General features: G+C 37.3%; 1 pseudogene; it reads right to left on the bottom strand.

The window, feature by feature from the left end:
• LOC127546490 (putative monooxygenase p33MONOX) overlaps positions 1-13,302 on the bottom strand; it is a 50,246-nt pseudogene extending 36,944 nt beyond the window's left edge.

The following is a 13,302-nucleotide window of genomic DNA, read 5'->3' on the forward strand; positions in this document are numbered from 1 at the left end:
TACCTAGTCAAATACACACACACACACACACACACACACACACACACACGTTGTATGTATGTATGTATCTGAAAGGGGAAGACTTTTTTTTTTTGGCCAAAATAAAAGAATTGCTATTTACCCTCATTCTGAGTCATGGGGTCCAAGCAATGATCAAAGGAGACTTGCATGGGGCCCGGATTAGCCTTAGATTGACCATACACTTTGGGAAGTCTAACTATTATTTGAGCAAGGCCTATAGTTACTGAAACAAATCTTTTTTTTTATTTAAGAAACAGATATTTTCTAAGCCATTATTAAGTGTCAGATACTGTGCCTGGTCACTGAGGATATCAAAAAAAAAAAAAAAAGACAATCCTTTCCCTAAAGAAGTTTATAATCTAATTGTTTAAATGGGGGAAAGTTGGGGAGGGGGAGAAAAAGGATGGATCTGTGAAAGGATTGAAGTTCAGAAAGTCAAAAACACAATCTGGAATGAAATGAAGATATCTAGAATGGAGGTTCCAGAAGGAATTCACCAGTGGGAGAAGGAAGCTGGCATAGCAGAGGGATAATCCAGGATAAAATGGCTACAGAGAATGATGAAAATTTCAGGGTGAGAACACAGAGAATATAAAGTGTTGAATTCCAGAAAGTCAAAAGCATAATCAGGAATGGAATAAAAGTACCCATAACAGAGGCACAGCAAAGGGATAACCCAAAGTGAAAAGGCTGCAGGGAACAAAGAATGTTTCAGGGTGAAAATGCAGACATAGTGTTGTGTGGAATCTAAGACAGTCAAAAGTATGGCAAAGAAAGGAACAGATAACAGCCAAGATGGCAGGCAAGCTAGCCTAGCTGAAACAGCAAGGTATTGTGAGGAGATGATAAAAGGAATCGACTACCATCAAAATCTCAACACCAATCTTCTCTCAGATATAATTGGAACTAGCCCAGGATTCAGATCCTTGAGAGAAGCAGTGGCTCTCAGACCACTAATTCTGTTTCTGGCCCCCATCACTACCACCCAAGGAAGCAGCCCTTGTGGATATGAGACCTGGCACTTGCCTCCCCAGGTACTACTGCTACCCCCTTCTCAGTAACCATAACTATGAAAGACCTAGCAAAGAATGGTTTTATCCTCAAAATTTCTGGTATAGTCAAAATCAACATCAGAAATAGATATGGTTTTATTAATGGAAATGATAGTAAAGAAAATGCATAGCTATCTAATTGGTCACTACAACTTTGCATCTGTCTGATTTGTATCCTGCCTGTTTTCAACTATTCAGAACAAGATGTTACAGGTGTTAGCAGAGGGCAAAAACTGGACTCAACTCACTCAACTTTGCATTTTATGACCTTCCTGATTTCAATTCCATGGAGCAAGATGCCTCCCTTGTCAGTTAGCTTCTGGTGTCCCTCATTACCACTTCCCCTACTTCTGCTTTATTGTCTTTATTGTGTCTCTCCTTTTATTTTATAAGCTTCTGGAGGGTAGGACCTGTCTTACTTTTTATTAACTGTATTCCCAGCACTTCTTACAATGATTGACACATAGCAGGTGCTTAATAAATATTCATTGGATTATTGGATTACTATCTAATATTCATAGTCCTTTTTAATCCAACTAATACCTTGACAGCTAACATATCATCTAGTAGAAAATATAAGTTCTCTGAGAGAAGAGACTGTCCTCTCCTTTTTTTATATGTGTACCTCAGTGTTTTGCATATGTTCATTCATGCATTCATTCTTAGTAGAATTGCACATTGGTCTTGATTCTTTTCAAAGAAGACAATCAAAAATGAAAAATGAGAGCCAGTTATGGTTCAATAAGGACACCTTGACGCAAATTAATGGGATTTAAAATATTTGTCAAATTGGGCAGATTTGAGACAATCATTACATGCCAACTGGTGATTGGCAGTCCTAAGATCTCTAGAGAAGCATAATTTTTGTGCAAGCACAAGTCAAAGCTTGTATGTTTAGATAGTGCCCAGAATGGCTTCAGATGCAATTTCTTAATAAAATAAATCCCCGAGTAAATAGGTAAATGATTTCCCCATGGCTATTTTAAAGGAATATATGCTAATTATTTCTTCAGAAGTATTAGGAATTAGTTATCTTTGTTGAGGGGAAAGGCAGTGGGCTCAAGTTAACCTACCTCTAACTTCAGTGTGAAACAAAACAGTGATCTGTTTATAAGTCCTTTTGGCATCCTGCAATAGCCATATTTGTGCCAGGAAATATTGGCTTTATAATTTAAAAAAAAATTTTTTTTCTAACTTAAGTGCCTTTTGGGTGTCTCTACTTGACATTAGGGGAGATGTGTTTAGGTAAGAAACAATCCCTGTCTACTTAGATCTGTCAGTTTAATAGGAGTTAGAATGTGATTAAAAATAGCAGTAACACATAATATTATAAAATAAGTATATTAGAGTTACAAAAGTAGTTATCTGAAAAGGGGAGATTATTATCAACAGGGAAAAATCCAGAAACAAAGATTAGGCAAACCTCATTGGTCACAGGTCACTAGTAAATTTCTAGAACACTGCTAGAACACTTCAGATTCTCCATTAGCAGGAAATTGAAGTAATCCATTATTTCAGGAGCCTTTGATTTGACAGCTTGCTTTTTGGCATTGGACTTTATTTATCTTTTTCCACCTGCTCTATTTTATCATATTTGTCCATGTACTTTCCCAATCTAGTTATATAACTTTCTATATCCCTACTAGGAATTTACCATTCATTGACTCCAGAATTTCCTTTCACGGACAAACATATCTTAGTAACATTTTAGCAAGATGATATTCAGCCTGGGGCTACTAAGTTAATGTAGCATTCATTACTGTAGTAGCTGAATGCTTCACAGATCATTTCTTTTAAGAATCAAGTTTTCAGGGGATTTTTTTGTTACTTATTACCTTCAGAAGTTGCCATAACATGTTTTTAGACAAAAAAAAAAAATCACAGTTTCTTGCTCAGGTTTCAATGAGGAGGAGGGATATGAAAACAATGTTTTATCAGTAATAAAAGGATAAGAATGTTGAGCCAAAGGGAAAATATTAAACAACAAAGTTAGGAATAGAAAATTTATTAGTGTTTTCAATTTTCTTTAAATGCGAATAAATCATCACTGTATGATTTATTTGGGTGGTTAGGTGGTGCAGTGTATAGAACACTAAATATAAAGTAGGAAAATTCATCTTTGTGAATTCAAATCTGGCCTCAGACACCAACTGTGTGATGCTGTACATAAGAAATTAAATGAGAATTTTAGAGAAGTTTTGCAGAAGTCGCAAATAACAAATACTTAACTCAAATTTTACAATAAGGTACTATAAATACCCCATTAAGTAAGAAATAAAAAAAAAAAAAGATTTCTTCATTGATTGAAAGGGAAGGTAAAGAAATTTGATATGGATTTTCCAGACTGAGGGGGCTTCATGCCTCTACTCCCATAATGTGGAAGAGCTAACTAGTTCAGCCTCCTAATTTTGCAGAGATAGAAAGTGAGGACAAGAAAGGTTTAGTCACCCTACCTAAAATCACACCACTACTTATTAGCAGAGTTTGGTCTAGGACTCAGGTCTCCTGCCTTTCAATTCAATGACCTTTTCATTACATTAGTTATTTCTCACAAATAAATTCTGAAACTAGATGGAATCAGCTAGGACCTTACTGAAAAGTAGAAATTATTTAACTAAATTTTGAATTTTTTAATTTAATATTTTTCTACATGTAAATAATGAGTGCATTTATTAGAATTGCACTCACTATTTACATGTAGAAAAATATTACAATATTACAAAATTACAAAATATCCAATACATATATCCAGCTTCAGTTCTGTATCATCATTTACCTATGAGATAGTTCAAAGTGAATATCCCAAACAGCATTCATTTTCCATCCCCACAATCATCTTCTCTTCTACCACCACCATATCAGCATTATCCTTTATCTCTCATTTTTTCTAAATGGCACAGATCTGATAGTTGTCAAATCCTACCCTTGCTACCTCCACAGCATCTCTTATATTTGACCTCTTCTTACCACTCACAGAACTCCTAATCCCTCATCACTTCTCATCTATATGATGGTAACAGCCTCCCTATTAATCTCTCTGACACGTTTCATGCCTTCCAGTCCATTCTACATACAGTTACTAAAGAAATTTTTCTTGAGTTCTAACAATGTCACTTCTTTATTTAATCAATTCCTAGGGCTTCTTTTTGCTTCTTCTATTTATGTTTTAAAGCCTTTAAGAATTTAGTCTCAAACTATCTTTTAAGCATCACTGGGCATTATTATAGGAGAGTTCTGAATTCTGGCCGCCAGTCAAATTGCCCTTTGCTTTTCTTCCATTTTGCATTTTCACTTTTTATACTGATCACCCTATAAACCTGATATTCAAATCCTCCTTAATCTTACTCATAGAGTCAGATTCCTCTCTTCCTTTAAGGATTAGTTCACTTACCATTTTCTACATGACCTGTCCTGATTTCTCCAAATATTATTACTCTTCCTCCAAGATAGTTTTCATCAATAGCTGTTACTTCTCATGTCTCTCTCCAACTGCATGTCAGACATCACAAAGTGGAAGTCCATTCACTAGACATCTTAAACCTAACATGTACAAAGCTGAATTCATTATCTTTTCCCCTAAAACCTCCTCACTTTCTATCTTCATTATTCCTTGTTGGAATCCTTACAAACTGCTAACTAATTAGAGTTGATCTAATCTTACAAGAAGATGTTTTGGGCAGAACCTGAAACAAGGTACTAAGTAGGACTAATTAATACAAGGCTTGTGTTTACACCTTTACTCATTGGAGTTCACAAGTATGCCAGCTTCACAAAGTACACTTTGTACCTTTATGAGTTCACACCTCCCTTGAAGCTCTTTGGGCCAGAGAGCACTATGGGAGAAAACCCATAATCCCTCTCTCTCGTATCCCACAATTCCTTCCTCTTGGATAAAAGAAACAGACAGAGGCTCTCGGTCAGATTTCAGCGGAGTTACACCAGAAGCCCTCTCTCCGAGGCAAGGCAAGAGAGAATATATATTCCACTTGGCTGGCTGGTCGCAGAAGAGAGTTCAGCTGCATTGGAAAGGAGTTGGTGGCTGGGCTCCTGCACTTTCCCCACTGAGACCAAGCTGGTCTGAAAGACTCACCAGAAAGCTAGCCGAGCCCCAAGTGAAGGAGACAAGAGATTCATTCCATCTCTGTGTTGGTTGGAGGCTGAAGAAAGCAGAGGCAGAGGCTGAAGGACAGAACCTTTGGATTTGGAGACATCCGGAGGGCTCTAAGCTAAACCGGCTATGTTTTGAGAAGAACAAGAACTCCAACATTTGAACTCCAACAATTCCTATAAAGACCAACACCATCTTCCTATTACTTAGACTCACAATTCAGGAATCAGTTTCAACTCTTCACTGTCTTTCACCCCCATCCCCATTTTTAATTTTAACTTTGCAACATGTCTCAAATACATTCCCTTCTTACCTCTGAAATACTTCCCCCTCTGGTTCAGGCCCTCGATCACCTCACACCTGAATTACTACAATAACCTAATGATAAGGCTGCCTGCCTCAAATCTTTCCCCACACTAATAATCAATCCTCCTTTAAGCCACCAAAGCGATTTTCCCAAATTACAGGTCTGATCATTCACCTCCCTCCCTATTAAGAAATGTTAAGGAGTCTCTTGAACTGTCTTTTTTGAGTTGTTAGATTTTCTAGAAATATGGAACTCAGAGTACACATGAGACCCTAAATGTGTCAAGGATGAAGCCCCAACCTAAGCTGATATTTGTTGTTTGCCTTCTAAGCTAGGATCCCTGTGTGTCCTTGGGAGCCAAGACAATCACCAATAGCAAAGGCTGAGAAACTGATTGTGCAGCTGGGACCGTTGTAGAGAAATATACCATCCTATCTTCCCTAAAAGTTCCTAAGGGAAAAGAATATGGTTTTTGCCATCACCTCACTTCTCCTCTTTGGAAGAGCTTTTGTCCTCTTACCACCTTTACTGCACCTTTCACCCTCCCAAGCCATACTCCTTCTCCCTTTGACCTGGTATCATAAAAATGCAAACTTTTTAAGGATTGTGAACACTTTGGGTTCTATATACATGTTCATTTCTATTATTATAAATCTAGTTTTCACATAAGTTTCACAAAGTCATGATTGACTGTTGCCAAGATTATTTTAAGGAGAACTCACACATAGCAAGCACTCACAAAGTGGTCAGAAATAGTAATAGGACACTCTCAAAGTCTCTCTTAAACACTTTGGAATTCATTATATGACAAGGAAGACACAGGCACAGGACCGCCCAGCATGGTGTGCCTTCATTAGAGAAGATGCTGTGTTCTATGAGCAAAGATGAACTGGATTAGTTCAGAAGATTAACAAGATGCACCAAGTTATAGAGTCTACCCCAAATGTTCATACAGACTATTTGTGTCTGACTACTGGTAGAGCCTTCTGACTTCATATTGGTCTGATCAGCCACAGTTGGACACACTATAACTTGACTCCAACATAGTAATGTCATTTTGGTCCTCTTCAAGAATGAAGGACAACAGCCATAGCCACCATCACTAAATTCCAAGACTGAGATATAATTCTAATGGCATAACTTATTTTATTCTAGTTTTCATTACAGATTTCATCAGAAATTTCAAATTATTTGTAATTATTTTCTGGTAACAAGTCGAAGAAGATGATTTGTGTTTTGAGGTTGGTGGCCAAAAGAAATTTTAAAATGTCAGCTTCAGGATTCTATCTCTGAGATGATTCATTCATAAAACCAGAAATTCACTCACAAAAAGAACTGGTAACAGTTCATGTTGATGCCAGAACAAAAAGAAAGAAAGATACTGAAAATTCATCTGCCTGTGTTCAGTCATGCTACAAAATCTTGCCCAACTGAACCTCAGCAGGCAGGGTGACATGACTTTTACTTTATATGAGAAATACCCCAGGCCTAATGCAAATTTCTTGGGGAATCAAGCTATTACTATACTTCCTCTTTCTTCTAAAAAGTTTTAAAAGTACCAGCTATCCCCCTAATCTATGAGCAAGTGGGGCATCCAATACAATCCCACTGACAGGAAATGCTAGGAATCTTCTGTTAGATATGAAGACATCTTCTAAGATTCCAAACTTAATTTCTCTTGTCTCTACCTCCGCACATTAGCTGTGGGATGGAAGCTTGGTTTGGATAATATCCATTACACTTTGATTTCCTTGAGAGCAGGAACTTTGTTGATGTCTGTCTGTCTGTCTCTCCCTCTGTATTTGTGTGTGTGTGTGTGTGTGTGTGTGTGTGTGTGTGTGTGTGGTTAGATAGAATGTTGATGTATTATGTTTTTCCTCATGTTAGATACTTGAGTTCACAATTGTATGTCTAGATATGACTTGCAGGAAGACAAGATTTGACATCTTTAGTGTCTCTTCCATTCCCCTTCCTTAAAGGAGATTTTGATTCCTGCAAGGCATGGGAGATGAGAGTAATACAAGAAGCTGGGAACAGAAACTGACTAATCAGTTTTGCTTAGAGAAAAGGGATAACAGACTAGAATCATATTTATTTGTTCCCTTAAATGCTATTAGTTTAAGGGAAGTAATTTTGAAGTTCAAGAAACATACCTATTTCCTATCCTTTAATGGGAGAGGAAGGACCTAAGCTGCATATCCAAAGCTTGATCTCCTTCTCATCAAATGCCAGTTCCACAATAAACATGTGGCAAGTACCAGATAAACCCATTTATCGATTTGATAGAAAAACAGAAATAAGATCAAGTATATATACTAGATAATAGTTCCCCCATTGAGAGCAAGATAATTCAGTTCAACTGATAGTTTCATATCTCACCCAAGAAGTTCCCCAAAGTCCCTAGTGTAGTAAGCTGGAATTAGGGACATGATTGAAGTTCTATTTCCCCAACATGTTGGCTTCTTCTTAGAATCTTCCTCTCCCTTTAAGACTTGAAGAAAGTTTGAAATGATGCATCTTTTCCCTCAAAATTTGAAGAACCCCGAGATTCAATAGCAGAGTCCAACAGAGCCAACTGCAATAGCAGCAGAATTCAGGAGGCAACTAAACAATCAACTCTGAGATGGATGAACCCAGCCAGTAATTTTAGTAGCTTGTTTGCATTGCACCGTCTGGAGAAATCACAGGGAAACTGCTGGTACCTTCCCCTCTAAATAGAAATGGGGAAGATATTACCAGCAGCAGTGCAGTTGTCCAACCCAATGGAAAAGTAGCCTAGCTTAACAGTAAATTACCAGTCTAGCAAAGAAGCCACTCCCTGAAAAAAAAATTTCCAGAGCAAAGAGGGAAGTACTCCTTTGCCACATGTTTTCTCTATAAATGTGCATCATTTTACTTTGCTTTAGAACCATTCTCACAATAGACCTTATGGGTATAAAGAGAGAGTTCAACTCAGGTAAAGGGGAAATATACTGTGCCATATATATAGTAAATATATATATAGTAATATAAAAATACCATCTTCTGAATGTAATTTAATATTGTGTATCATTTCTTTCACTATCAAACCCTTTTATCATCCCAAGAATCTCCCTGTTATTTCTATTTTCTTCTTCTTCACCTTTTTCTTCATCTTTGTGTTGCTCACAAGTATTAGACTAATCATTTTCTTAGAATTCTTAAGTGTTTGGATCCCATCTTATAGACACCAAATTTTAAAGTTGAAAGATATTTCATTTATCACTGTCAACAGGCACAACATCACAAGACTTAAGTGAAAATTAGGTTTATTACAAGAGAAATGAACATGTATGTGGAATCCAAAGAGTTCACAGTCCTTACAGAAGTTTGCATATTTATGAAAGTACAACACCAAAAAAAAAAAAAAAAAAAGAGGAGGAGAAAACAGAAAGGGGCATGACCTAGGAAGGGAAAAGTGTAGTGAAGGTGGAAAAAAGGACAAAAACCCCTCCCGAAGGGGAGGGGCAAAGTGATGGCAAGTCTTTTTCTTTTCCCTTAGGCACTAGAGCCAGTGGTCCTCAAAGTGTAGTCCAAAGAATTGTTGGGGTCTCTGAAACCCTTTCAGAGGGTCTACAAATTCAAAATCATTTTTTATTTCTAATATAGTAAATAGCTATAAATATAACCCATGTGAACAAAAAACTCTTTGAACAGATCCTCGATAGTCTTTTAACAACATGAAGATACTGGGAGCAAAAGTTTGAGAACCATTGCACTAGACTATGAGGATAGAAGGGTCTATATATCTGCAAAGGATTCCAGGTACATAAGGATTTTCCCAGCCTGACACAGACTGGCTTGGGCCTGTCTTGCCTTCCAAGGACACACAGGGAACCCAGCTTTGGGTTCAGACAACAAATTATGTCAGTTTGTAGGGTGACAGAAATCATCCTTGACACATTCAGGATCTCCTGCATGCTCTGGGGCCAGTATTTCTGGAAAATATGGCAACTCAAAAAGACAATTTCAGGGCATCCCTTAACAGCACTTAACATCAAATAGTTTAATTTAACCCTAACTAAAATCCCTTCTATATCATATCCAACATGGCTTATAAATAGCTTATAAACATCCAGACTTGTATGAACACCCAGCAAAAGATAATCTACAACCTCCTGAAGCAACTCATTCATTTCACCTGGAGATAATTCTAATTATTAGGAAGTTGGTAGGGAAGGAGGGACTTCTTGACATTAAGTCTAAATTGATCTCTGACAAATTTTGCCTACTACTCTTGGTTATGCTCCCCTGGAACCAAAATAATCAAGATTAATCCTTCTTCCATATATGTGAGGGCAGTAATGATGTCAAACCGGACATTATTTCTCCAGAATAAACATCTTTAGCTCTTTCATCATATCCTCACATAGCATGATGCTGAGATCTTTCACCATACTCTTTATCTTCCTCTGCCTCCTTCCCAACTCAGAATCCTTTCAAAAATTTGGTAACTAAAACTGCAGAAAATATACAAGATGTAGTCTGACCAAGACAGAGAAAACTCTCAGCCTCCCCAGTTCTGATTACTCTACTTTTCCAACTACAGCTTAAGATCACAGGAGATTTTTTGGTTGCTTTAGCACAATGTTGACTCATGTTGAAGTTCACTTAAAACTGTGTTTACCAGACAAATTGTTATCTAGTCACAACCCCTCACCTTTTACTTGGTAAGTTTATAGTTTGAATCTCAGTGTAAAATTATTTTTATCTCTATTAAATTTCGTGTTGATGTTTGTTATCAAAATATTTTTGCATCTTAAATGTAGTATCCTGTGTTAGTGCTCCCTCCCAACCTTGTATCCTCTATAAATATAATAAACTTTCCATCCAAGACCTTAAACAAGTCATTGATTAAAAAAAAAAAAAAAGAAGAAGAAGAAAAGAAAAACATTAAGCAGCAAAAAATCAAGCAGACATCTCTGGTGATTTCTGGAAACATTCTGTTAAACTGATATCAAACCATTATTGACTTTTTTAGGTCTGCTCAGTCAGTCTAAATCCACCTAGTCTTGCTATCCAGCCCTTATCTCTATTTTTCCACATCCTATTAATCAATCCACATTTTCAATATCAGCTATATTCCAAGCATTATTTTTAAAAAATGCAGTCTGCATCATTATTCTTTGTAGAGTTTGCAAGATTGTTTTTTCCCCTTTATGATGAAAACTGAGGCAAAACTTGCCCATTTCTTTTTTATACTTCTTTAGTTCTTTATAATCTTTCAATGGTTCAGCAATCATACATGCTAGTTCTCTCAGTAATTGAGGAAAATTTGAATCTAGTTAGTTTCTTACTCTCTCCTTACTTATCTTGGGGGGAGGAACTCTAATAGTATTTTTTTCTGTCTTTTCCATTCTGAAGATTACTCTCCTTTATATATAGAAAACTGAAGAAAATGAGTTGAGGAGTTCCACATTCTCCACAATTCAATGTCATTGTCCCATCTATCTTCAATAGCAGTACTAGTTTTTTTCTGATACTCTTTTCCCAAACACAATTTAAAAAAACTTTCATTATCCTTACTTTTCCTTACTAGTTTTGTTGTTCTTAATTTTCCTTACTAGCCTTGGCTTATTATGAGCTTTAGGAACCTAGTTACTATATTTAAAGGATCATGCTACTCTATTGTATGTATTCTCTTGCTTTCCTATTTTTTAAATGTCCTTTTAAGGCAAGTAAGCTATATCCAAGAAAACCGCATATAATGTCTGAGGGTTTTTTTTTGATATGTTGGTTCATTACGTTGAACTCCCCCTCATCCCTTCCCTTTCGTTCCCCTCCCACCCCAACACATATCTTTTTAATTCCTTAGTATAAAGGATGGTACTCTGGGAAGGAAGGAGTATATGTGGATTTGAATATGTAACATAAAAAACAAAAGCTATAATGATTTCCCTTTTGTCCATTCATTAAACTTTTTTTTTTGTTTTTCAGAAGTTCATTCTAGCCCAGCTTCTCATCCCTACTATCCTCATTTGTTCTGTGTAATTGGATCAATGACATATTTTTATCCCTTTTCTAAAATTATTTTAAATCTCCATCCATTCCCATTCATCCATGGATGAATATTTAACTTATCTCAGTTTTCTTCTCCTTCAGTAACACAAATTCTATCATTTCCATGCCCCTAAAGTTACCATAATTTCCATCCCAGCAATCACCACTTCCTCTGTCAATATATTTCACATCCAAAAAGGAAAACAGCTAAAATTTATATCCAGGTAATTGAAGTCGTTCTCTCCTCAATTCCCACTACCTCTTATGCTCTTATATCATGCATCTTGGGATCTGTTTTTAAAATCCCTTATCTTTTTCCTCTTTTTGGTCCAGGTACTGTAATATATTCACAAAAACTCACTCCCCTCCCAGCCCTATTTATCTTATTCCAAATGCTACCCCACTTTGGTTCTTCAATGCCTTGACACAAGACTATTTTAATACATACTATCATTCTCAGCTCCCCCTCCCATGCTTTACCTAACCTTTTTTCTTTTGAATAAGGCATTTACTTCTAAAGCCACCGAGTTGCAGAGGTAATTATGTAGTTATATTTACTTCTTGAGTTCATTTACATACATTTAATTCAATTGCTAGATGAGGAAGCTGAGACCACATAATAATGGCAGTTAACTCTTTCCTAAATCCCGTAACTAATAAATAGCTAGAATTATAATAAAGAAAGCCCAACTCCATATTCAGTGTTCTTTCCACCACTCAGTTACAAATATTTAATAATCAGATCTTCTGCCCCACTTCAATCAAGAAGCATTTATTAAGTGCCTATTATGAGCCCAGGAGAGTGCTAAGTTTGGGTTTGTAAAGTAAAGAATAAAATAATCCATAGTCATAAGAAGCTTCTAAACGAAAAAAAAAAAAAAACATCTCAATGATTCAATTAAAGTTAATTAAGATAAATTCGTATTTGAGAGATTGCCTCTGTTCACGTTATTTTGGACTAAGATTCTTCTTGAACCAAAGAAACCCACCCATATGTTCTGAACGAGACAGAAATCCTTGCGAGGAACTATAGCTATTAGTGGATACAAGTACATAAGTAGGCATGTAAAATGATATTGTTTAAGGGTGGAGAGGAGGGTGTAACCAGTTTCAGTCATGCAATCCTACTCAACCTTTCCTTTTTACTGGACAGTTTGGGAATTCCCAAAGCATCAACAGCAGACTGATATAGTAGACATCTGTACCACTTCGGATCCCACCCTTGCATGCTGTGCAAATAGTTTCCTTAGCCACCAAAAAAAAAAAAAAAAAAAAAGCAAGATACCCCAAGTCTATAGCTTCGTAGTATTTAGTTAATGTGATAAAGGTCATCTGGAAAGACTGACCCGGATCGCTCTGATTCATAACGGGACCATCCCTTTCCAATGTCAACAATTTCTCCTGGAGTTAGCGGCTTGGAAAGTCTCCAGAAGTACTCGGGCTACGCGAGGAGAGACTCTTGGTGTAAGGGGCAGAGAGAACAGTGTGAGAGAGAAGGGAGCGGGTCGGGAGAAAGGTGTCCCAGAGATAAACCCGAAGTTTACTCCCTCAGAGCAAGACCCAAAGTAGAAACTGAAAGTAGACCGCTGGCCTGGCACACGGAAGTCACGGAAAAAGCAAGCGAAGCCCAAGCCCGCTTGTGGCGTGCACCGCCCCCCCTCACCCCCCCTCCGGGATGGATGAAGCGGCGGGCGCGGCGTGGGTGAGACGAGCCAGCTGTAGAGCCCGTCTGGCCCAGTGCACACTACAGTGAACCTCGGCGGAGGAGGCGGAGGCAGGCAGCCACCATGGGCCAT

Source organism: Antechinus flavipes, chromosome 1 (assembly GCF_016432865.1).
Source record: "Antechinus flavipes isolate AdamAnt ecotype Samford, QLD, Australia chromosome 1, AdamAnt_v2, whole genome shotgun sequence".
Classification (NCBI taxonomy): Eukaryota; Metazoa; Chordata; class Mammalia; order Dasyuromorphia; family Dasyuridae; genus Antechinus; species Antechinus flavipes.